Source organism: Camelus bactrianus, chromosome 5 (assembly GCF_048773025.1).
Source record: "Camelus bactrianus isolate YW-2024 breed Bactrian camel chromosome 5, ASM4877302v1, whole genome shotgun sequence".
Taxonomy (NCBI): domain Eukaryota; kingdom Metazoa; phylum Chordata; class Mammalia; order Artiodactyla; family Camelidae; genus Camelus; species Camelus bactrianus.
Genome location: NC_133543.1, coordinates 30,395,397 through 30,421,694, shown reverse-complemented (window position 1 = coordinate 30,421,694; position 26,298 = coordinate 30,395,397). Strand labels below are relative to the sequence as shown.

The window sequence follows — 26,298 nt, the reverse complement described above, 5'->3', positions numbered from 1 at the left end:
CTTTGTGATTTTTACTTGGTACTTTCATATATTTCCTGCCTCTTTCCTGAAATTCTCACTTTGTTCATACATTCTTATGCTCACCTTGGTGAATAACTTTATAAACATTATTTTGAAATATTGATGAGGTAAATAACTTATCTCCGTTTCATTAATATCTGTTTCTGGTGCTTTATCTTGCTTTTGTTTGTTTGTTTTGTACATATTTCTGTTTCTTCATTTTCTTTGACTGTTTCTGTTGGTTTCTGTACATTAAATAAAACAGCCACCTCTCCCAGTCTTGATGGCATGATCTTGTATAGGAGATGAACCTTATCATTCAACCTTGCATTTTCTCTTCATTGTCTCTCAAATCTCTGTGGTTTACCAAGGCACCTTTGTTTTTAGTGACTCTCAGTAGTTGAAGATTAGCCAAGATCTGTTTTCTCATTTGCCTAATTTGTAGTATTTGCTCACATGGTTTTTGGATATCGTTCAGAGAGAACTACTCCATGTGTAGCTGTAGAATTGGTATTGTCTATGGGAGGAGATGAGTTCAGGAGCTATGTGACCATCTTGGATTAGAATCCTGTGATTAATAATTCTGTGTCTGTGCATTTTAGTTTCCTCATTTTTATATGAACTTTAGTCCTCCTTTTCCTTTTCCCCTTCACAGACATGTAATGAGGTATATTGTGTACTAGATTCTAGGTGCTAGGTTCTGGGAATTCAAAAATGGAAGTATAATTCTCTGCTCTCTGATTCTTACCTCTGTGACAGCTGTTTCAATTGATCATGATAAAATACTCCGAATAATAATTTTCGAAGAAGTATGATCAAAATTCTGTGGGTGACCAGAGAAGGGAACAGTCTGGCACCATCAGTGAAGTTTTAAATAGGAATGTGCAATTTACCTGCACATGAATGATGAGTGGTGTGCCAGGCATAACAATGTGAAAGAAAATGATGCTCCAGGAAAGTATATACATGAAGACATGAGTTTGAGATAGGTGGCAATGAAGGTTTCTAAGACCAAAATATAGTCTGAATGAGAATTGAGGTGGTGACTGGAGATAAAACTGAAGAGGTAGATTAGAACTAGAAGTATTATAGTATGAAGGATCTTAGGCACTGTGCAGTAGTTTGAACTTATTTGGGAAATAATAGTCACCAGAGATCCCATTGGAAAGTCATATGATGATTTTTTTTCATCTTAAGGAATATTCCATCCAGCAGTATGGATGAATGCAAAAGAGACCAAATGCAGACAGATTTCAAGTAAACCAAAAGGTATGAAGCAGGCCTGTATAATACAGGGCTAATCATATGCTTGAAATCTGAATATAAAAGTAATATTACATGTGGATTTCAGACATTTTGGAAAATATTAAAAAAAAAACCACAAGAAAGAAAATAAACCTATTTTTAATCTCACAACATAGATATTGGTGATTAACATTTCAGTGTATGTGTTTCTCAATTGTTTTCAAACAAAACAATCATGGCATCAATGTAGAATACTCTATAGATAAACATTTTTATGAGCCATCAAGCATTAAACAGTCTTCACTTATTGTAATGTACCATCAGTTACTCTCATTGTTGAAAATGTAGGGATTTTTACCATTTCAAAAGCCTTGTGGTGAATGTGCTTGTGCCTACATATTTGTGTCCTTGTCTAATTACTTAGAAAAAGCTACTAGATATAGAATTTCTGGGCAAAAAATAACACACATTCTAAGGTTTTACAAAATATATATTCAAAATTCTCTTTGAGAAAGCAATTTGTATTCCTGGCATCAGCCTCTTTTCCCTGCAGCTTTTAAAACAATGAATATTTTTATTTTATTTTTTCCTGACAGAAGGCAAATAATGATATCTCACTGTTTCATTTGCATTCCTTTGATTACTTATGAGGTTACGTCCTTTCATGTTTATTGTAACTTACCTGTTCTGTCAGTTTTTCTACTTGAGTGTTTGTAGTTTTATGTTTGATTTTAAAAGGATACAGGACCTTTCTGTTTAGGCACAATACAAGATAACAATGAGAATTATTCAGCCATAGAGAAGCTGCAGAGGCAGCTCAAAAATTCAAAATGTGTGAAAAACAAGAACACAGCAAGGCTTCAGGTAACTAGAAATATGTGCAAATATTTGATGGAAAAGTCAGCATTATGCAAACTTACCTAAAGGATGCAATAATGAAGTTAAAGCATGAACAACTGGCTATTTTTGAGGTTCCAGATGAATGAAGCACTGGAATTGAGAGCCTTTGTCCATGGAATGCAGAGGAATACGTTTGGGTTTGAGAGAAGAAAGCTACATTCAGGTGTGAATGGTCGCTAGTTAGCAATATCAGTTTTCTCTTAAAGTGTATGTGAGAGTTAAAATCAAAATGCTAAATTGCAATAACCTTGAATACTAGTAATACATATCAGCAACCTACTAAACTCAAAAGAGCTAAAGGAAAGATACCCAATGAAAAATTGTACAAGATTAACTCATATTCATCCTGAATATCAGTCTCTTAAAATGCAGCACCTTTGCACCACAGAAAATGAGCAGCCTGTCCTGAAATTTGTATGAACAAATTTCCTGACATTGTCAGGAAAATACAGTAAAATATGGTCATTTGATTCATCACCATCACCATCACGATTTAGAAAATTTTAATTCCACTAAAATATCCCTCATTCCCTATTGTTTTCTCTCACTATGAGTAAACTATCTTTTTCTAAAATTTTATTTTAATAGAATCTCAAAAAAGAAAAAAGAGGGCACTAATGAACTCATCTACAAAACAGAAACAGACTGGCAGACATAGTAAACAATCTTGTAACCACAGAGGGAAAGGGGGTTGGAGGGATAAATTTGGGAGTTTAAGATTTGTAAATGTTAACCGTTATATAGAAAAATAGATAAAAAACAAATTTCTCCTGTATAGCATAGGAAACTATATTCAATATCTTCTAATAACTTTTAATGAAAAAGAATATGAAAATGAATATATATATATATATATAGTCAGTTCCAATGTGTCAATTCCTGGTATACAGCATAATGGCCCAGCAGTGTTTTGGGTTCTTTTTACAGAAATGTTAAGTTTATCCTTAAATATTTAATATTTTAGAATTGTATTCTCTAATTGTTGCTGATCATCTATAGAAATAAGATTGGAGGATCCTTCTTCCTAAACTACACCCCAGTCTGGAAATTACCTACAGGGAGCTAGCCCAGGTTTGGGGCTCACCTGGGCTGTCTGCCTACTGGGTTCACCTCTTTTGTATTCTTTTTCTCATGGACAGGGTAAAATTTTTGAAATGCATGGATTAAGAGAATTTCTGAAGACATTCAGGCAGGAAAAAATAAAGTTTACATACAAAGGAGTAATATCAGTTTGACCTACAATTCTTTCAATATAAGTAACTTCAGAAGACATTGAAGTATCAAGAGTGTTGAGGGGAAATGTTACCATGAAGAACTCTGTTACTCTGTTATGTCTGAAGAAAAAAGAAGAAAGTTATCAAATACACATGGCTCAGAACATTACTCGATAAAAGTAATTTAAAAAATGGAATGTAGTTATGTGTAAACAGGTAAATAAATATGTACTAAATGTTCTTCTTCACTGAAAAAGATCAATATATAACATATTAATTTGACTGTAATAAGAGAAATGTAGGTTAAGTTTGTTATTTCAAAATGCTAAAATCATCTCTAGTAGAATTACAAGTTTTTTTTATAGCTCTCAAATAAGTAAAGAAAGAAAACAGAAGAAATTATATCCATATCAAAAGAGAAAAACTAATAAAAGCACTTAAAATCTTAAAATAATTTTATAAGATGAAGTATATAAATTTGATAAAGAAAATATAGTAAATTTCCTTAGTGAAAAAGATTCCTTTTTTTTTTTTTTTTTTTTGGTTAGTAAATAAAATTGAAACATATTCTGATGCAGGCTCCTGGGATTTGAGGTTATTTACATTTACTAAAAGTTTAAGGATTTTTTTTGCTATAAACACAAAGAGGATTTAACAAGAAGCCCACAACTCAGTTCATATTATCTTTTGTCACCTACCAGATGTTTATAATAAGCAAGTTAAAATACTTCTCTGTGTTGTGGTTTATCTGTAAAGTAAAAATAATAATAGGATTTACCTCACAACGTGTTCTAAAGTGCTCAGAACATTGCCTGTTTTTGAGGAAGTGCTACATTAATATTGCAATGTAAAGAAATTCAGAAGAAGAGTAACTTGAAAGTAGGAAGTACTCTCAGCTATGAGGACATCAAAACTGCTTGAGCTGGGGCTGGCTGTGTGTGCGGTTTTTGTTGGCAGGTGAAGACACTTGGTACTAAGGGTTACTGCTCCAGACACCCACTTGAGAGGTATCTAATGTTCTGATAAGATTTTTCCAAGCCTATTGGATAGATATACGTGTGAAATAGTGCCAAAATTCAGGGGGCCAGAAAGGGAAGATTTAAAATTGGAAGGCTTCATTTAGCATCATTAAATATTGATTATACCCCCATACTGTTACTCTGTTCCACTGAAGGACTTTTAGAGTAGAATCAGTCAATTTTCAAGAACAAAATCATAGATGTTCAATTGACTAATGAGAAATCTCAATTTTTTTCAAAGGAGAGTATTGAATGACTATTTATTATATTTGAACAAGCAAATAATTATGTTCTTTTTTATAAAAAGACAGAAATATTCTGAATGATGTCTTGGATGCTAAAAAGCTGTTTGCCAGAGCAACAGGCATCCTCCATCTGGATGAGTGGGTGGAAAGAGAAATGAAAGTGACAAGGGGAGCAAAGTTAAGCAGCCCATTTAGCTTCCTCTCATTATGGATCGAATGCCTTCTCTCAGGGAAATGAATTCCACATTTGAAAGCAGTAGAGTGCAAAAATGAAACAGAAAAAGTAATTAATAGGATATATTCATGTATATGCCTTTGTGCTGACATTTCTCAAGCTAACTGAGAAAAAGAAAGGAGAGACTATTTAAAATATATAAACAGTCGTGCCAGAGAATTTTGAGTGAGAGTCAACAGAAGAAAATGCAAAGTCAGAAATTTGATACCCAAAAGTCGTATTATTTATTGAAGTTTAAGACAGAGCAGTAAAAGTACTCCTCATACGTGTTAGTAGGAAAGGAAAACTAGATAAATTTGGAAAAGAGAAGAAAGGCATGCTGAGTTTTTTAAAGTAGTGTATTACCTCTGGTTCACACACAGACAAGTATTGATTGTCTTGAAAAGTAGTTATGGGTGATGAGTATCAGCCCCATGCAGACTCTCCCTTCCGGAACATCAAGAGAAACTCAAGCAAATTTTAGCTTACATGCCTGATACTGCAGGTACCGGGTTAGGTGCCTGACACCAAGGACACAGATTTACACCTGACTCTGCAGGTACGAGGTTATGTGCCTGACACTGAAGGTAGAAGGTTAGACAGAATCAATAAGACTTGTGGTGCAGTTGATTAACTTTCATGTTTCAACATTTAAAGAGAAAATGATGATAGCTAAAGGGTAAGTTTCTAATTCTTCCTGCTCAAGTTAAGCCTCTGGTGAAGGGAGTATTACACCAAAGGGAAACTTTAGATTGTGAAGAAGCACAGGTTGTGACAAGGGACTTGTAAAGATGAGGAATTAGAAGATGAAAGGAGGAAAAAAGTGGACACAATTTATACATTGATAATGATTCAGGAAGAATGATGTGAAGAATTAGAACTTTAAAATTTACCTCAGAGGAGGAAGGAAATCAAAGTAAGATCAGGTTATGGTATATGGCTTATTAAAACCTTCCTAAAGTTTAGGGTTACAGAAAAGGTTTGTGTTTGAGAGAAAGATTGCAGGGACTGGCTGAGACAGGGGATAAAGCAATTCAACCTCTGAACATTGTAGAGCATATGATTTTGAACCTGTTAGGTTAGTAGAAAAGAAGAATAAACAAACTATGTTACAAGGAAAAATATTTAAGGCGGAAAAGAAGTATATGCTAATTACAGTTTGAGAATAAATACTCTAGTAGCATATCCATGCAATAAAATGCTTGGAGACAAATAGTCTAGAAATAAATTAATTAACTAATAAAACAGAATAGGAGAATAAAAAAGGTAAAGAGAAACAAACTGTTGTCAAACAGTTATTCAGGCTTAAGTAATTGATATTCAATTTCTGTAGAAACTTTGTTGGACTGTCTCATGGGAGTTGGATTGTAAATATGTATAATATGTAAATAACCTTTAATATACTTGAAGGATTTAAAAAGAGGGATAATAGATATGAAAACACTCTACAGTGAATATCATTATAGACACTAGGAATGTTGAAAGGAATATCCAAAGAACATTTCCAATTCTTGTCTCATTTCTGCTTATATGTATTTAATTTCCTGCATAGGGTCACTTTTAAAATATAAGCCCTTCCTTATTGAATTTATTTTCTTTCAACTTATCTTCTTTCAAAGCATTACCTCTCAGGGTTTCTGTATAGTGAAGATTCATTTGGCTGCTTTTCTGTGTTTATGTTTATTGTTTTTGTCATCAATTTTAGGCCCAAAGATTTAAAAGGCAGGAAACCTAGCTATTTACATTGCCTGGTCCGGAAGCTGTAAACATTATATGGTAATGATGGTCAGAGATTAATTCACTAAGCATTATTTAAAACAATTTTGTTTTGAAAAATAAATTCATTTTTAATTTCTTATAGACAGCTTATATCTTCTAATAAAATTTTTGGTAAAGCTTAGTAAGTCTTTTTAATATAGTTAGCTCTCAATTACTAGGCAGATCTTGTTTGCAGATACTGAGTGTTCTTCCAAAAATGTCACTTTTATCATATTTCAGGGACTTTCAGTGGTTCCCAGCCACATTCTAAGTATGAATTCAGCATATATAGCTTTAAAAACTCTCACCCAATATCACCATAGCATAACCGTCAAACTTTCTTTTGGTTTTGCTTTTAATTAAGTTGTGCCAGAGCTGCTCATCACAAATTTCCTTCAGTCAGTCTCATGTTATTCATTTTTGCATACCAATGTTTAATACTGTGTCTTTACTTTGTGCAGAACACACTTCCTGGAATAGTGCCGTAATGCATTACTTCTTTCTGCCAGTGATGATCCAAATCTTTAACAGAATAAGCATCGATTTAGGATATTTATATTTTGGAATAATTTACATCATCATCCTTATAAATATCAAGGTGATTTTAAATGTACATCAGTTATTAAAGTTCAGAGAAGGAACGAGAGAACAGGGAATATTCTGAAATGGAACTTAAGAATAATAAACCAGTCACCAAGTTTTGTTCATTGTGCTTCCTAAGAATCTCTCTTCTCTCCGTATTTTTCTAGATATCCACTTCCAGTGTCTCAGTTCTGAATATCATCATATCTTGCCTGGATTTATAAGGCAAGGTTTGATAAGAACTCCTTATGAGCTGATTTTCCAATTTTACCGTTGTCTTTTCTGCAACATATTTTCTATGTTTTTCAAGCACAACAGTGTTTCTAAAATGTGATCTGATTGTGTTATCCCTGTACTTTAAAAACTCTTCAATGCTCCAGACTACCTTCAAGATAAATTCTAATTTCTCACTAATGCACCCAAAGTCCTTCATTGTCTGGTCCCCAGTCACTGCTCTATTTCTTCTGTGAACTCCATGCCCTAATGTCTTAAATCTACTGGCAAGTGCCCAAGTGAACTGTGTCTTCTTTCATGGGAGGGATGTTGATTAGGACCAAAAAAAGTAATGTAATTCACAGAGCTATAGTTTTGTGTGTGTGTGTGTGTGTGTTTGTGTGTTTAACTTCTTTTGTGATCTTAAAATGGCTTTGAAAAGATTGTGGTAAATTGGTAGTATGTGAAAGAGCAATTTAAAAAAATTTATAGAATTAATTAATGTGACCTCAGTCAATCTAGTTGTTTATTTAGGCAGAATTTCTATTTTGAATCTGGAAACTTCCTAGTGTCATTATATTTACTCCCCATTTTCTTACTTTAAAAAATTGTGGTAAGAATACAATATGAGATTTACCTCTTAACAGTGTTTTTATAATTTTTCTATTTTGTTGTTTTATTGTGATAAATTGACATACATCACTGTATGAGACTTAGGTGTACAGCATAAAGGTTTCACATATGCATATTGTGAAATGATTACCACAGTAAATTTAGTTAACATCCACCGTCTTATATAAATATAATATATATAAGTGGTAATAGAAGAGAAAAAAATGTTCTCCTTGTAATGAGAACTCTTAAGATTTATTCTTTTAACTACTTTTATATATACATCATACAACAGTGGTAACTATAGTCATCATGTTGTACATTACATCCTAGCATTTATTTATTTAACACATTTTTAAGTGTTCAATACAATGTTGTTAACTGTATTGTTAATGGTGTTAATGAGCACAGAATTATACAGCAAATTTCTGGAACTTATTCATCTTCCATATCTGAAATCTTATACCCATTGGATAACATCTTCCATTTCTCCTCCAACCCTTGGGCCAAAACCACCATTCTATTCTGTTTCAGTGTGTCTGACTATTTAAAACACCTCACATACTTAGAACCATATAGTGTTTGTTCTATTGTGATTGGCTTATTTCACTTAGCATAATATCCTCAAGGTTCTTTCATGGTGCCAGGTATGTCAGTATTGCCTTCTTTTTCTAAGATTAAATAATATTCAATCATATGTATATACCACATTTCCTTTATCTATTCGTCTGCTGATGGACATTTAGGTTGTTTACCCATCTTGGCTATTGTGAAGAATGCTTCAGTTTACATGCAGATGCAGAGAGCTCTTTGATATTTCTGTTTTCATTTCCTTTGGATGTATACCCAGAAGAGGGATTGCTGAATCATGTGGCAGTTCTGTTTTTGACTTTTTGAGGAAACTTCACATTGTTTTCTATGGCACCTGCAGGATTTTACATTTCTACCTACAGTATATAAGAGTCCCAAATTTTCCACATCCTTACCAACACTTTTTTTGTTTATTTATTTATTTATTTTTGATAATTGCTGTCCTAACAGATGTGAGGTATCTCACTGTTACTTTAATTTACACTTCCCTGATGATTAATGTTGGTGAGCAACTTCTCATATACCTGTTCACCATTTGTATGTCTTTTTTGGAGAAATATTTAATCAAATGCTTCACTCATTTTTTTACTGTGTATTTCTTCTTGCTTGTTTGGTTGGTATTTGTTTTTTTTGTTTGTTTGTTTTTTGCTATTGAGTTATAGGAGTCCTTTTATTTGTTTTGGGTATTAAGACCTTATCAAATATATGAATTACAAATATTTTCTCCCATTCTCTAGGTTACCTTTTCACTCTGTGGATTGTTTCTTTTGCTGTTCAGAGCTTTTTAGTTTGATGTTTCATTTGTTTATTTTTGCCTTTATTTTTTGCCTATACTTTTGGTGTCTTATCCAAGAAAGCATTACCAATACCTATGTCATGAAGATTCCCCATTGTTTTTTCCTAGGAGTTTTACAGTTTCAGTTCTTATGTTTAAGTTTTTAATTCATTTTGAGTTGATGATTTTATATGCTATGAAATATGGTTCCAATTTTATTACTTTGCATGTGGATATCCAATATTCTCAAGACCATTTGTGAAGAGACAGTCTTTACCCCATTGTATATCTTTGGCTCCCTTGTCAAAGATCAGTTAACTATATATGTGTGAATTTATTTCTAGGCTCTCTATTCTGTCTCATTTGTTTATATGTCTAGCTTTATACCATACCATACTTAGGGAGATTCCTTTTTTAAAAATATGCTTTCATAGCACTAGACCTGTATGAGAGTAATTTCTTAAAATCAAGTATTAATATTTTGCTTTATCCATAATCTGCAGCAGGTTAGTCTTTTTCAGTAATGTAATCATAAGGTAGGGACATTACATGATACTTGACTAGTGCTACTCAGCTAATTGGTGTTAAAGCAGGAATAAGAACCCTGGTCGTATGAGATCTTGCCTAGTGTTCCTATACCATATGACCAACCACTCTGATCAATGATGAACAACTTACTGTAGTTGTAGCATATTGCAAAATTTTCCATTTTCCTAGACCTAATTTCATAATTAGTGGGTAAAAATAAAAACAGCAGATGGGAGAGAGAATGGAGACAGCCTACTTCAGCAGCATTCCTAGGACAGCTGGACATGCAGATTGTGAGAACTAGAAGACAGTGATCAAATTGCCAATGATAAAGTCACCAATCAGTCATAATCAAATGACTGTCAAACCTCTACCTTGTTCAGATTTCTCAGACTTCAGGCCTTTTCTATTTTTGCAAATGAAATACACAAAAGGCAAAATTTTGAGTAAAACACACTGCAAGACAGTAATAGAAAAATTTCTTAATCCTAATATTTCCCTGTGTCTTCAATCTCTTGTCCATACAATTCATACCATTCTTGCCTAATATGAAAATAAATCAAATACTTATAGTTTGAAGAAAACTGGACTCTTTATTGTTGATTGCATAGTTTATATAGCACAAATAAATTTGTTTTAGTGTAATATGTGATTCACACATTGGTGTGATAAAGGAGAAAGTATTTTAGCTTAAAGAAGGCTACTACAAATTTGCAGAATGTATAAAAGAATAAAAGGTAACAAGGCACAGCCAATTGCCTGATCCTAAGACTTATTTATTATTCCTTTTAGCTATACTTAATAAATATATTCAATCATTTATTTTAAAAATATTTGACAAATTTATTTAAAAACATAAAACTCTTAATTGGCACACTAAGCAAGGTGCTCTCTAAATTCACAAATCTAAACCAAAAAAAAAAAAAAAAAGCTGAAAGATCCAAAGTAATTTGCAATAATAGTTTAAGGTAAATTGCTTAACATAAATCAGATTCCTATTGTTAAACTAAGTGTGACCATATGGCCATGGACATGTAAGAACATGGCACCTCCTGAGGTAAGTTGTTGGTGAAAATGACAGGAATGGCAGTTCTGAGAAAAGGCATGCTAGCCTGAGAGGTATGGTAGCAAGGAAGACACAAAAGCAATAGATGTGCACATAGTGTGTTAAAGAAAGCTTATTGATGAGCTAGGCATCAAAAAAGGACCAGGAGACAATGGAATAAATGTGCTCCCTACACTCGGTATTAAAAATGGTAATAATAGCAATAATTAAAACATTAGCTACATATATTATTTACTTAGTTCATTTAAACTTAACAATAACTTGATGAGCTGATGTTTTTACCCTAATTTTATAGATGATGCAATATTTATCTTTTGTTGTCAAGCCACATGTCTAAAATTGTAGAGCTAATAAATCAAAGAACTCAGATCTATCTTAAAGTTTTCTCATTTAATCTTTAATACTTCCTACCCATAGATACATGGTCATACTTTTGATATGGCTGCAGAACTAGGTTATAACTTTGTGGTGGATAAATGTTGCCGAGTCCAAACTCGTTCTGCTCACCACACAACAGGCCAATAAATCGGGAGATGAGGTGTTGGGGCAAGGAATAGCGACTTTATTCGGAAAACCAGCAGATCAAGAGAATGGCAGACTAATGTCTTGGAGAACCATCCTGCTCTATTCAGAATACAGGCTCCTTTTTTACAAAAAAAAAAACAAGGGAGAGGGTGTGGTTGATTGTTGCAATCTTCTTGCTGCAGGCATTCTTTGTTCTTGCAGCCATCCCCGTGGGCCAGGTCATAATGTCCCTGTAAACCTCCAACAAAACAAAGGTTAAATTCTCTACTACATAAATAGTGATGGAATAGCTACATACTTGATCACATTAACAAATATTAGAATGGGAGAAAGGTGGAGGGTGGGAATCAGAAAGGAAGACTTAAGCAGTCTTATTTGTGAATTTTATTTTATTTTATTTTTTTACAGTTAAACAGAAGATTTGTTATGTTCAAAAAAGAGGAAAAAAGCAAGAAAGAAGGAAAGAAGGAAGGAAAGAAGGGAGAAAGAAAAATAATCCTTGGTTCTTTGTATGGTAAGTTTATCTTTAATGTGTATCTTTAACGCTGTTGCTGAGTCCAAACTCATTCTGCTCGCTGCAGAACAGGCCAATAAATCGGGAGATGAGGTGTTGCAGCAAGGAATAGCGACTTTATTTGGAAAGCCAGCAGACCCAGAGGATGGCAGACTAATGTCTTGGAAAACCATCCTGCTCTATTCAGAATACAGGCTCCTTTTTTACAAAAAAAACAAGGGAGGGGTGTGGTTGATTGTTGCAATCTTCTTGCTGCAGGCATTCTTTGTTCTTGTGGCCATCCCCAGGGGCCAGGTCATGGTGTCCCTGTAAGCCTCCAACAAAACGAAGGTTATTCTCTACTACAATGCTACTGGGTTCTTTTTCAATAACCTGTCATCCCTGAACTGCTCTTTTGCCTTTCACCTTGGCAATAACTTCTTCATTAGCCATCTCTATAATGTACAGACTGTGAGAAATAATTGACATGGAGTATTAAACACAGGCAACTCTATTCTTGCTCAGAATACTAAAAATTACCTAGAATTCTATTTGCTTTAGAGAGTGATCTAGATAATACTCAACAAAATAAAAGCTTTCCTTTGGATAATTAAATGTTTTTATTCGGTTATCTGATTAGGTTGTTTAACCACTTTGCACAGAAATCCTTCTGCAAGTCACATGGAATAGATGCCCCAGAAGTGGCTAATGAATAAATCAATGGTTGAATAAAAGTATTTTAAAGAGGAAACACTTACTTTGTTATAGTCTCAGAGCACAGTCATGGTAATGCATGCTTTCCTTGATTAATCAAAGTCTCTATATTGCCAAACAAGTATTATTCATTTTAAAAACTGTCTTATTTTACTGCAAGATAAATCTGAACCGATAAGAATTATGTTTCCTAAAATAAGGCTATTTTAATCTTAGAATGAATTAATAGAAGTATAATGTAACCTAGCAGGGGAGGAGATAATTCTTTACTCTTCCCTGTACCAATCAGATAATATGTAAAGAGGTATACAATATGTGAACTAAAACTTGATTATCATAAGAATTTTCTAGGTGGTGTTTTTTTTTTAAAAAAAAAAAAGAGAAGACACAGGTAGAGAAAAAGAGAAAAAAAGGGGAAAAATTCCTATTGAAATGACATTACAAAAAATAGCAGGTGATATTTGCAAGACATCTTAGACAAAAATCTACATTTTCTGAGTCTCATTCCAGGGGAGTGATAAGGATTAAGAATGGAGTAAATCTTAGGGCTATCTGAAGCAGATTTTACTGATGCAGGAAGAGGGCCTGTCCCAGGTCTCTTTTGAGTGTGGGTCCTTGGCTTCACACAGGAAAGAATTCAAGAGTGAGCCACGGTTGAGTAAAGGTAGATTTACTTAGAGAGATACATACTGAATAGAGTGTAAGGCAAGAGAAAGGCAACAAGGTGTGGGGGTTGGGTGCTCAGGTTAAAGTAAAGTAGATACTCCATAAACAGAGTGCGGGCCTTCTCCGAAGATGAGGGAGTGAGAGAGGGGGCCACAAGGCTTGGTGTTGCCAGTTTTTATGGGCTCCGTAGCTTCACATGCCTACAAGTGGGAGAACTATTCCAACTACCCTGGGGAAGGGGCTGGGATTCCCAGGATTTGTGCTACCACCCACTCTTTGAATCTTTTTTTGGTTAGCCTTGGGACTGTCATGGCGCCTGTGGGCATATTATTTATCATGCTAATATATTACAATGAGCATATGATGAAGCTCAAGTTCTACTAGAAGTCAAATCTCCTGCCATCTTAATCCTTAAGGCCTACTGGGAGTTGAATCTTCCACCATTTTGTCAATTGCTGTCATTCCTTGAGTGGCTGTAAAAAATACTATTCACATATTTTCAAGTGGAGAAATCAAAATATCAATGCTTTACATAGAATAGTGTATTGTTTGATAGCCGCTTCATTTTAAGAAGGGACTTTTAAAAATTCAAGGACTTGGAAACAGAAGAGATCATGACAATTTAGGTCTTCAAGATACTTTATACAAGGGTAGATTGGAAGGATTTGAAGGATTACAGGACCTAGTGTGAGGACAGGAGAAGAAAGGTGGAGCCACTCTGATTTTCCCTTTTTTTAAATTATGAAATGAAAAAGATACTAGTGAGAAGAAAAAGATTAGTCTGGGCAAGACTGGGCTGGGCTAACTCATGAATTTTAAGTTAACTCATGAATTTTAAGTTTCACCTTGCTAGACTGGTTTTGGGTTACTGCAAGCGACCCTTTGTTTCCGCCTAGCTGTACTCACCCTATTGGTTGATGGACCCCGAGCTTGTAAGCGACCCTATAAAACCTAGCTCACACTTCCCGGAGGCGCTCAGAGCTCCGGGGCGATAGCCCCTCTGAGCCCGCCGGCGTAATAAACCTGAGTACTCCAGCCCACTGAGTGGTGTTTGTTTCTTGGCTGGCCTGCCATTTCTGTAACACTAGAAGTCCAAGCTATCAATTCCTAGAAAGCATAAATTATTAATTTTAACGTGAATATCTCTCACCAAATGTATTTTAAATATTAGCAGCTCAAAAATCGCTGGACAGATGTATAGAATTATGTTTAGAGCAAATGGATTCTAAGTGAAAACTGAGTATTTGAAGAAGTGTTCTCTACCTGTGAATGGTAGAAACTTTAGTTTGTGAACAAATTTCAGGTGAAAAGTTTTTAAGGCTAATTCTCAACTATATCTTGATAGGTAAACAATTGTGGTCATTTAATTCTAGATAAAATTATAACCGTAGCTCAGATAATTTGCGGGGTAACAGAGTTGCTTAGTTTTGTTTTGCTTCAGAAGAAAAAAAATCTGTTACTGAAGTTTACTTAGAGGATTAAAGTCATAAAATTTGATGAAGTCTGAAGTAGCTTCATGTTATGTGAAAAAGATGTAACCAGAGTTTTCATAAATGTTGAGTCTTATTCACTTATTTACTCAGTCAACAAAGTTCTTATAAATTTAACCATATGCTGGGCTCTATTCATATAAGATACAAGATAGTACCTGTTCTATCCTCCAGGTACTAACATTTAATTTAAAGCAGTTGTGTAACAGTAATTATAGGAATTGATACTTGCTAGTACAAAATTTAAGATGGAGGTATTATAACCTAAGGAGGGTGCACCAAAGTTTGCTAGGACAGGTAAGCATAGGCTCCCCAGAGGAGACATTTAAACTAAGTCCTTGACCACAAGGAGCTAGTGTTTATCTTATGAATTAATTGGAGAATGAGAAGTCCAGCCAGGAGTCAGGGTGAGGAGTAATTGCTCTTTCATTGTGGTTTAAGCAGCATAACTCCTGGCATTATTTAAGAACATAAGGCAAATGGAGGAGAGGAAAACAAGAGTGTGCAAATATACTAGGAGCTAGAAGCTAAATGAACAGAGTAAGAAAGGCTTTAGATGTCATACTCAGGAGTTTTACTTTGTGCTGTTATAGTAAAAAGGCAATGAATGATTTTATTCATGAGAGTAACATGGTCAGATACCTGTTTCAGAAAGAGTACACAGCATGAGTAGTGTCTGGATGACACGAAAGCAGAGACTCTTGTTAGCAAGCTCTTACAACAGTCCAGATGAGGGGTAGTGGGAGCTGAATCCAGGCGGGATAGACATGTTAATTTTAATTGCTATTGCTGTTCTCAGTAGAAAGAGAAGTTAGAGAGAGATGAAATATGAAAGAGATATGAAGAGATATGAAAACTTTTGTACTGTATCCCTTCTAACTATGGAAACTGTGGCATTCACATTGAAGAATGATTAATATATAATCTTTCATTTTAATTGTGGCCAAGTGGAAAGAAGCCAGATTCTTCTAGCATATCTGGTGGCTAAACTTGTGATACTGCATTCCAGATATATCTTCATTTTATGAAAGAATGAGCAACATCTGGAGTTCAGCTTTTCTGAAGGTGATGTGTCCAATGCTCTTATTATTGGGGAGGGGAAACTTAATTACATTAACCAAAACATAATCAGTTTCCCTAATACCTGTCTAAAGAAATCAAAATGGGAGAAGATCAGAGAAGAAATATTATTAACTCTTGTATGTACAAGCAGGTGAGCTACTACCAATTAGGAAGTGGGCTTTTTTTTTATTATAATATAGTGAGTTCTTAGAGCAATTAGAATGGGAAGCAAGGAGTTGTTATAAATCTGTCGACTAAAATAAACGTGCAGCCTAAAAGTTGAGAGTTAATGTTTTATTTGGTGGGGGGACTTGAGCCGGGATGACAGCCTCTCAGATCGCTCTGAGGTGCTGCTCCTAAGAGGTAGGGGAGGAGCAAGGATATATAGGAGCTTTACAACAAAGACCAGGTAGTTGGGACAATAAAAAGTTTCTTGTTATCTAAAGAAAACCAGGCATCTTAAGTTAAAGAATTTAGTGCTTTTCTGTGTATGGGAGGAAGCAAACATTTGGGCTCACTGAATTCATTCCTTTGACAAGCACCTAGCTATCTAGGGCCAGTATCTTGTCCTTTCTTATTCTGATTGCCCTAAGAGTGCATCATTCTGAGGCTGCAGAAGCTGGGCTGCAGGCTTGTCTTCACTAGGGGTGGCGGCAGTGACTGATGACTTGATGGCTTCAGCATTCTTTGTTTACTGATACGGTTTGCAGTATTTTTCGTTCACAAATCTATAATTCAAAATAGTCCTGTTCAAACTTAAAAGCCATATATTGGTACCTAAACAAACAGCCATTAAAGTTTTTACAGATATTTGAAATGAGGGGTGGGGGGAAATCTGCTTGTAATAATTGTTCTCTTCTCAAGTTTATGCTTTGTGCTTCAGCTTGGATTGCTTTATCATTTATACCAAAAGAAAAGAAAAGAAAAAACTAAAGCACAGGCGTTTCCTATATATTATATATTTCTATATACTATTTTAAAATAAAAACATGTTCCCAACAACAACAACAAAATCAGTTTCTCTCTTCAGAGATCAGTCAGTACACCTTGACAAGGTAATCTTGACATCTCTTTGTTCCTTATCACCTTTTTTCTCACTAGGTTGGGTTCCTTTGTTTCTGCCAATTCCAGGTGCCCATTCCATGTAGCTCAGCATTGCTCTTTTTCTTAAAGTGTATCCAAAATTTCTGAACTTCCTTCTTTAAAGTTTTTATAATTTGTAATCTTCCTCATTCACCCACCAAATTTTCTGATTTTCATAATTATCAGCAACTGAGTCTGTTTTTTTTTCTTTGCACAGATCTGATTTTGCAAAACACAGTATGAGTTCTTATCTAAGACTGCGTTTCCTTGGCTCAGTCAGCTAGTTATTTGTGCTGCCCCTATTCTTGTTAAAATACCATTTTCGATGTTTAGCATTTATAAGCCTATAAAACTTATCAGGAAGAGGAGAGGCTGTGAATTTATCACCTGTTCTTATGAAAAATTGCTATTGTTGCTGAAAAATCAGCCTCTGCACCCAAAAAGTGAATTAAAACTTGGAGGCAGAGTTTGGGGAGCAAAGAAAAGAGCAGCTTTATTGCTTTGCCCAGCAAAGGGAGTCACAGCAGGCTAATGACTTAAAGACTGTGAGCCCATCTTGGGGTTGGGGCTTGGTGATTATATAGGCAAACTGGATGGAGCATATCAGTGATAATGAACAATAAAGTCTTATCTTGGAACTTTAGATGATCTTGGCCTTAGCATTATCTGGTCTGCCTTCAGGGTTATTGTTCTGTGACCTTATTTTTGGAAAATAGCTCCTGAGTTTAGGTACAAGTTGTTTAGAGTAGGGCATAGATCATAGGATTGGGGTCCCTAAGCAAGGAGTCATTCAGGCAAGTTAAACAATAGCAGTAACAAGGAGAAAAACAGGTTAGTCCATTAGAAGTAACTTAAAGAAAGCAAGTTAATTAATCACAGCAAATTTTCAAAGCTGCTTTAGCATCAGGGAAGCCATTTTGTGACTCCTTCACTATCAGTGAAATTTAGTTCTAATTACTAGATTTCAGTGCTACCTAATTACCCATTTCTTTATTTTATAACTTCACTACATATAATTTTATTAATAGGAATTCAAGATATTCTGATTATAAGAGGATATGTAGAAATGCCTATTTTTTACATCAAATGAGCTGAGAATATTAAAGTATATCAAAATATGTTAGTTAACACATTGCTTACTGTGAAAAAGTCAGTATATTCTAACAATTGCCCGTGGTAGATGATGGGCATTCTTAAATTCTTTTTAAGATTCTACAGAGATGATCCACAAAGTCCTCCAAAATTTATATTTTCAAAGAATTCTTTCTTGGCTAAATATTCACATGTCTTATCATACTGACTAAACTTCTTAGCATGAAAATGTAGTTTCAAATATATAATGTCATCTTTTTGTTAGTTTCTCATTATTTAATGCAAATATGATGATAGATCAGCTACATGGAAAGCACTTCAAGAAAAAAGAGTGTGCTATTCTTGAAAGGCCCTGAAATAACAAAGAAATAGAGTGATATAATGAAATGAATTGTACAATCAAAATGGGAAATAGTAGAACAAAAGAAAGGAGAAGTGTGCAAATAGAGGGCAGAGCTAGGAAAATTATCAGATAATGTACATTCTCTGGGGTTCTAGCATGAGAATTTTACTAATATTTTATAAGGTAATTTAATCATTATAGCAAAGATTTTCTGGAAAACTTTATTTCTTCTTCAAAAAAGCATTTGAAAATATTTAAATGATAGATATTTTATCGGTTAGGGTCAGATATTACCACATAAATCCAAAATAAATATTTTTAAACTTAGTTGCTTCATCTGTAAATATTTTCTTCTAATAGATATAATAATTCAAATATCTACTACCTGTGTATTAAGAGATTGAATTAGAGATTAAAATAAAATACCATTTTATTTATTTTCTTGGTATTTATACATAGTCTGAGTAACTTATGCTAAGAGGCATATAATTTCCTTTTTTGTGGATGTTTATTAAAATTTTAACTTTTATATAAACTTGATCTTTTCTGAAATATATATTTTTGTTCTATTGTTTTATTTTTTCAATCTTTGTACCATTCCGTATTACTTAAATTATAGCATGAGTTGAATACCTAGACAGATAGACCACTTTCTCATAAGTTTTTTTTTTTTAATATTCTTATAATTGTTAACATTTATTCTCCAAATTGAGCATTGGTATCATTTTTCAAAGTTCTTTTCACCAACTCCTCTGATACCAAATGCTTGTTGGAATTTGAACTGTCCTACAATTTTTATGTGATATATAACTTTACAATTTTAAAACCTATTAACATATGTGGAAAATTGTGATACAAGTGGGTTTTAAACATATTTTCTTATACAAAGTGATTTTTAAGTTGTTCTTCAACTTTTTATTTCCTGTAGTGACAGTATTGAAATGAGCTTACTTCGAGTATATACAAGAGTAATTATTAGTGCATTCTTAAACCTAATTTTCTATTTTATATATGATTTCAAAACACAGAAGTGTATTTTTTAAATTTTCAATCAATTATCAATTATAATTCTAGTGTCTATGTATTTTACAAGGTAAACATTTTTTACCCTGAATCAATGAATATGCAGGAATGTCTCTCAAGTGGTAACTCCCCAAACTTGGAATCTTTATTAGTCTGTACAACTTGTAAACCAAACAGGGAACTACATTTTACTTATTTATTTATTTTTTTACATTTCTTTGGTACTTTTTTAAGGTGTGGCAGAGTGCATATTTTTACAGCATTCTTGAGGTTTCTTGAATCAATCTTAGACATGCTTCCTAGCAATAGACTCAATTCTTCTCTGAAAGAACTCTTTAGAGGGTAGGTAAGAGGAGAATTGTTTTGGGATAGCAAGCAAATCTAGGGTGGGTCTTTTGCTACAACTTTTCAATGTGTAGATATTTACTTATTCAAAAAAAGAAAAAACCTCAGACTGTGGTGAACTTGCTCATTTGTTTATTTTTGAAGAAAGATTTGGGGGATAATAGAAGTTTTTCAAAGTGAAGGGATAATTCACCACAAAATAATATCAAAACCTTATATTTCCATTTTAAAAAGTAATCAGTAAAATAGTCTTTTTATCTGGAAGTTTGTCAGAAGCATCCATCATACCACACACCAGAGATTTTAAACATGAGCCCTTTTACCTTACACATACGAATACTGGTGTAGTTAATAACAATCCAGTAAATTCAAACAACTGAGATAAGCTTAGCATCAATAAGACCACAGATTACAGAGTCAACCACGCCTGTCTTTCAGTTGTAATTCTGCCTTTACATGCCTGTAATTTTGACCACTTACCTCAAATCTGTAATTCTTGATTCTCTTATCTTTAAAATGTGGATAACAGCAGCATCTACTGATTCAGTTATTGGAGTAATAAATGACAGAGTTTATGTAAAGCACTGAACAATGCCTGATACAGAGTAAAGCTCAAAAAATAGTAGCTAAACACAAGATGAGAGGAAGTTGTATTTTTGTTAAATAAAATTAAAAATTCACACAAAAAACATAATTTTGAGGGTTAAGTATTCTATATTAAAATTCAATTAGGGCTGAGACAGTTTTAATAGAAAATGCCCACGGAACACTGCCTCATTCACCAAAAAGTAATGTTTTTTACAACAACATGAGCAAAAGCAACAACAAAAATACTGTAACTTAAAGTAAAATATATTTGCAGCTTAAATTTCAGTAAGCATTTTGAAGACATATAGTATCTGTTCATCCAATTAAAGAAAAAGCTGGGTTTTTTTTATACTTTAATTTTTTAGGGTGCCTTTTCTTGTGCTTTGGTGAGTTGAAGGAGCTTTGAAAGTTAAGGATAGAAGCACAAATATTTAAGACAAAGAAAAAATTTGCAGGTAATTGCAGACTCTATTAAAAAGCCTTAATTAAAGGGCACTAGGAAAGGGAATTAGCACATTTGAGATTTTAATCAAACTGCTATTTCAACCAATTTATTAATTGACTCCAGGATTAGGCTGTAATGTGCACTGTTAAGATGTATGTTCGTGATCTGAAAACCCTACTACTGTATCTTACTATTCTTATCTCAGAAACAACCAAATTGAAAAGTGCATTTAAAAGTGGTCTTCTAGGTTTACAGGGATAATTGTAGATCTTGTAATGAGCATTGATCATTTTATGCCTACAATAGCTAAGCCTAAGAAAATAAGGTAATATGAAACTCAGCAGACACTTGTTGAGTGGCTGAATACATATAGATATTTTAATTCATCTAAAGACAGAAGCAATATTCGTGATATGAAATATAGTTCAGACAAGAGTTACAGCAGATGCTCTATTGTACAACACAGTGCCTATAATTAACAATATAGTATTGTGAACTTCAAAATGTGCTAAAAGGGAAGATTTCATGATAAGTTTTCTTACCAGAAAAAAACAAAAAACTAGTGAAGGGGCACAAGGAAACTTCTGAAAGTAGTGGACTGTGGTTTTGGTATCATGGGCGTTCATAAATCAAAACTCATCCAGTTGTATACAGTTTTGTGTATTATCTTACCTCAATAAAGCTTAAAATATGAAACCAATGAATTCCTAGATTCTTGGCAAGGATATGAAAAAGAAAATTATTAGGTAGAAAGAAATAAAATTCATCTTCAAAAATCTTAAAAATAATTGTAACAAAACCCAAAGGCATTTTCAAAATATACAGAACAATTCTGTAAATTCCAATCTGAACATTAGGTACAGGGCTTTGTCTTACTCTATTTGTTCTACTATAACAAAATACCAAAGATTGGGTTTTTCATAATCAAAAAACATTTGTTTCTCACAGTTCTGTAGGCTGGGTAGTTTAAGATCAAGGTACTCACAGATTCAGTGTCTCATGAAAGTTCCTTTCTACCTATCCTTCGTTCCTTTTGCTGTAACCTCACATGGCAGAAGGGATGAAAGACTGTGCTGGGGCCTCTTTTAAAAGGGTAGTCATTGCATTTATGAGGACTCTGTCTTTATGATCTAATCACCTTCCAAAAGCACCACCTCCAAGCAACATCACAATAGAGATTAGGTTTCAACATATGAATTTGTGGGGGGACTCAAACATTCAACCTGTAGATAGTCTATCTTCCCTTGAAGTTGTCAATCAATAGATTATACTTCTGTATTTTTGGACATACACTATCAAACGTGAAAAACAAGAAAAGACAATCTCACATAGTCTTCTAAATAAAAATGCATTGTAATAGTATGTCATAGTGAAATGGATTTCCCTTTGCTGTAAATAGGTTACGTTACTGTGTTTGAAGACAAAATAGGCAAACTGAATTTTCTTCTAAATTTCCTTTCTCCCAGATGATTTCAACACCAGCTTATATTCTTACCCCACTAGCTAACCAGAAAAAGAAATACTCCTTTACTTTAAATATAGTTTTTAAGTTCATAACATATTTTAAAATCTTTGGAAAACACAAGTAAAAGACAATTGTGAATTTTCTAGTGTCTAGTTTCTCTCAACTTTAGCAATAAGAATAGTACTAGCTCAGGAAGCTCTAGCTGTTAGTGAGATTAACCTGTTGGAGCCTGTCATGGGTAAGAACAGATTTGGTTTTCTGGGGTTTTTTTGGGGGTGTGGTGGGGATTAATATACATAGAGGTTTTGACATTGATGAGTGTATTAATCATGGCTTTTTAGTTTTTGTATTTCTGAAACTTTGAATCTGGGGCCTGGCTGACCCAAGAAAGAGTGTTTCTCCCCGGGTTAGCTAATTTCTAGAGATAGTAAAGGACTCACCCTGCAAACATGCCTTTCATATGTAACTCAGCCAGTCCAGAGCCCAAACTCCAACCACCTCCTTTATCAGACTCGCATGCCTCTTAAAATCTGGGCCATTATTTCCCTGTGCCAAATTACTGAGGGCCAGCTCCCAGAGAGAGAGAGAGAAAGCTGTTACACCCTAGAATCCACAGAAATTATGCAAACTAGTCAGTCCTAAACCTGATTACCTTGCCTTGTCCATTTCTTCTCACGGAAACTACAATGAAGGTTCTCGCCCAGGCTTTCCTCTACCTCCTTACTGACCTTGGTGCTTCCCCAGGTGGCCCCTGCATGGTGTGCCATGCCTCCTCCTCCTCTTGGAAACTATGAGTAAAAAACTATCTTTTCAGTGGCAATCATCTCTTGATCTATTGGCCTCACCATAACTAAATAAAATCTAAATTTTGAAACGAGTGCAAAACACTTTTACTGTTAAGAACACAGATACATCTTCCCACTTCTAGGTATGTGACTTTCTAGCCATACTTAATAGTAAAGTAAAAAATATTGTGTTAAGTAAATGTTTTCTGTAGTTTAATACTTTGAGCAAATCCATCAAGCAAGTGAACACCTGCTGCCAATAGATTTTGGTCATGTATGCAGCAACAGTGCTTGTTGCACCCAGCTAGAAGCAACATGATGAAAATACTACCTGAACATCCTATGATAAACGACTTTTTTCAGGTTCTTACGTTAAGAATTAGAGGTTTCTTTCACTTTCATCATAAGGAAAATGATTGAGATCCAAAAGACCAGTAAGCATTTGTTGATATATAAGGATGCTTTAATTCAGACTGTTACTGTAAAAGTAATATATGCAGAAACAACTCATAGACTTCCTGTCACAATTCTTTGACATTAAAGTAAACTTATTATGTTTCAATTTCACTTTATTATTCTAAATACCATCCTTTTTTCCTATCCAAGTCTAAAACCTTTTCATTTTTAAAGTTGCAGTTAATCCAACCAAATTCAAGAGCAGATTTCTAAAGAATGTAGGAACAAAAAAATGATTTTCTCACCTCTCAGTATGCCTTCACACAGACCAACATGACAAAATAGATAATAAAACTTAATATAGTAGAAACCCAGGGGTCAGACTATTTTATATATAATCTTTTCAGTAGGTTTAAGTTCAAGACCTGAATGACACTGGACAGTTGCTGGCATTGATGGACATAAAAACCACCTGTGGATCATTTTAAGTACTTTTATAGCCGCCACTGCTCTTCATCATTGTTAACTGATCTCTGCATGGCCATCAGTTTCTATATAATCAGTTAAATAAAGAAAGCTGCATTTGGTTGAGTAGATCAATATTATTGACTTATCAAATAAGATTGATATATCTATAATGACTTCAGAAATGTTTTAAGACTAATATATGATGAAAATAATTATTCATCATTAGTACTTTGGCTAAATAGCACAGTAATCATCAACCAACCACCTGTTGATAGTGATCTGAAAAACTGCTCCTTCACTTTGACCAACTTCATCTTAATAATTAATCAATTTTCAAACTGTCTTAATACAATTTCCTCAATATCTCTTGTTCTAATTCTCTGCTTTCTATGAGAAAGCCACACTGTCTTTGTGTTCGTCTAACTGCTTCAGTAGCTTTCTAGCTAGTCACTCTACCTTATATTCTCATCCTGTAATAAATTCATTCTTGAGAGTGCTACCAGAGAAATAAGGCTAATACCTAGTGAGGAGCAAATTTTTCCTATGCTCAATATTCTTCAGTGATTGCTATTATTTAAAGGGTATTGTAGCAGCTTCCTAACTTGGCATAAATAGCCCTTCAAAATCTACTGCTTGCACATATTTTATAAAATATGATCTAAAAACACTAGACTAGTGCAGATTCACAAACATGGCATGTTCACTTACATCTCTTGCACAAATTGTTTTCTTCTCTTCAGATGCCTTTATAGTAATTTATTTTTGACTCACAACCCTCCCATGGTAATTTTCATGACTTCTCTAAGTACAGGTAGACATTCTCTGTAGTTCCATTTCTACCTGTGCATACTGAGTTGTAAGTAGTATTGTCTTTTTTTCTTATAATTGTGTGCATGTGTGCCTATCTAGTCGGTTACAAGCTCTTTGATTATAGGGAATATAAATTTTCATATATGTGTGTTTTAGATACAGCCCCATGCATATAGTATGTTCTTAATTTACGACATCATCTACTTCAAATAATTGAATGAATGAATGAATGGATATGGCATCCCCTCAGAATCAAAGTAGATGAACAGTGTTGGATAAAATTTTCCACCACTTTAAGTCTGATAAATTATTATCTAGGTAAAAGTTAAGATATCTTAATTTCTGAGTTCCTTAAAGGCAGAAGCAATGTCTTAATAATCTACTTCCCCCAAAACACCACCAGAAAACCCAATTGTTTGAATAAAACTATGTTTATGAGACTTAATGCTATAAGGGGAACACCATCTTGATTGAGTCTTGTACTTTCTCAGGAGAAGTCATGGAAAGATATTTATAGTATTTCAGGTCCTGGAATGTCTGGTTGACTTTAAGTGTTTCTTGAAAGTTGTGGGATTGATTAGAATTAGGCAGAATTTATGGCAAATAGCTTCAGATTGGTAGGTACACGGAAATGAGGGTCTTGAAGAACTTCTTGATGTTTTCATAAGTAATTTATATATTGCTTTACAGTCTTATCTTCCAGAGGCAAGTATTTTATGGAGAAGCAGTAGGTTATTTTTGCTTAGTCAGTAGTGTTACTTTACGTACATACTGCAGTGTATGTCAACCTTGTTTAAACAAAGAACAGAAATGACTTAGTTTTGATTCTTAATTACTTCCTGTAATTTGTATCCTCAGTGTCTATCACAGTACCTGACAAATGGAAAGACAAATATTTTTACATGCTTTAACGTTTTCTAACTTGGAATGTAAGGCATGGGAATTTCCCCTGAATCAAAAAGCCTTTTGTTTGTTTGTTTGCCTTTTGTTTGTTTTTTAATGAAAACAGGATTGGCATAATGCAAAAGTTGGAAATAAAAGGACCTTGTCTATAAAGCCCATCAATTTCCCTTTTTAGTGTTCCCCTATACCTCTTACATTCCCCTCTACCATCTTTCCCATTTATCTTTTTCCTCTCTATGTACCATGCCCCCATCCTCACCTGTCACTTGTGATTGGGGTCTACACATCTTATATTGAGATCAGTCTTCACTTTAGTTGTATATTTCAATGTAAATTTAAAGTGATATACTTTCATTGTAAAAATTCCAAATGTTTAGAAAAGTATAATATAAAGTTGCCAGAAACCTACTTTCCACTGTTTACCTACTAATGTACACCTTCCTGGAATTTGTCTTCTACACATACACAGATAAATCTTTGACTACCTGGCCCATTTTGAAATATCCACTGTGAACCATCATAAGAAAGCTTGGAGATTTTACAATGTTCATCTTGATTACTTAGCCATGATATTGTGTATTATATTTTCAAATATGAGAACAAAATCCAGTTAAATTCAACAAAAAATTATTGTGCATCA

At 33.9% G+C, this 26,298-nt stretch overlaps 1 long non-coding RNA gene across 1 annotated transcript in view; it reads left to right on the top strand.

The window, feature by feature from the left end:
- The first annotated feature begins 11,899 nt into the window (after positions 1-11,899).
- The window catches only part of LOC123613721 (uncharacterized), a 43,511-nt gene continuing 29,112 nt past the window's right edge, over positions 11,900-26,298 (top strand). Inside the window, exon 1 of the long non-coding RNA XR_006721138.2 lies at positions 11,900-12,001. This is a non-coding gene — a long non-coding RNA (uncharacterized LOC123613721). The remainder of the gene's footprint in view (positions 12,002-26,298) is intronic.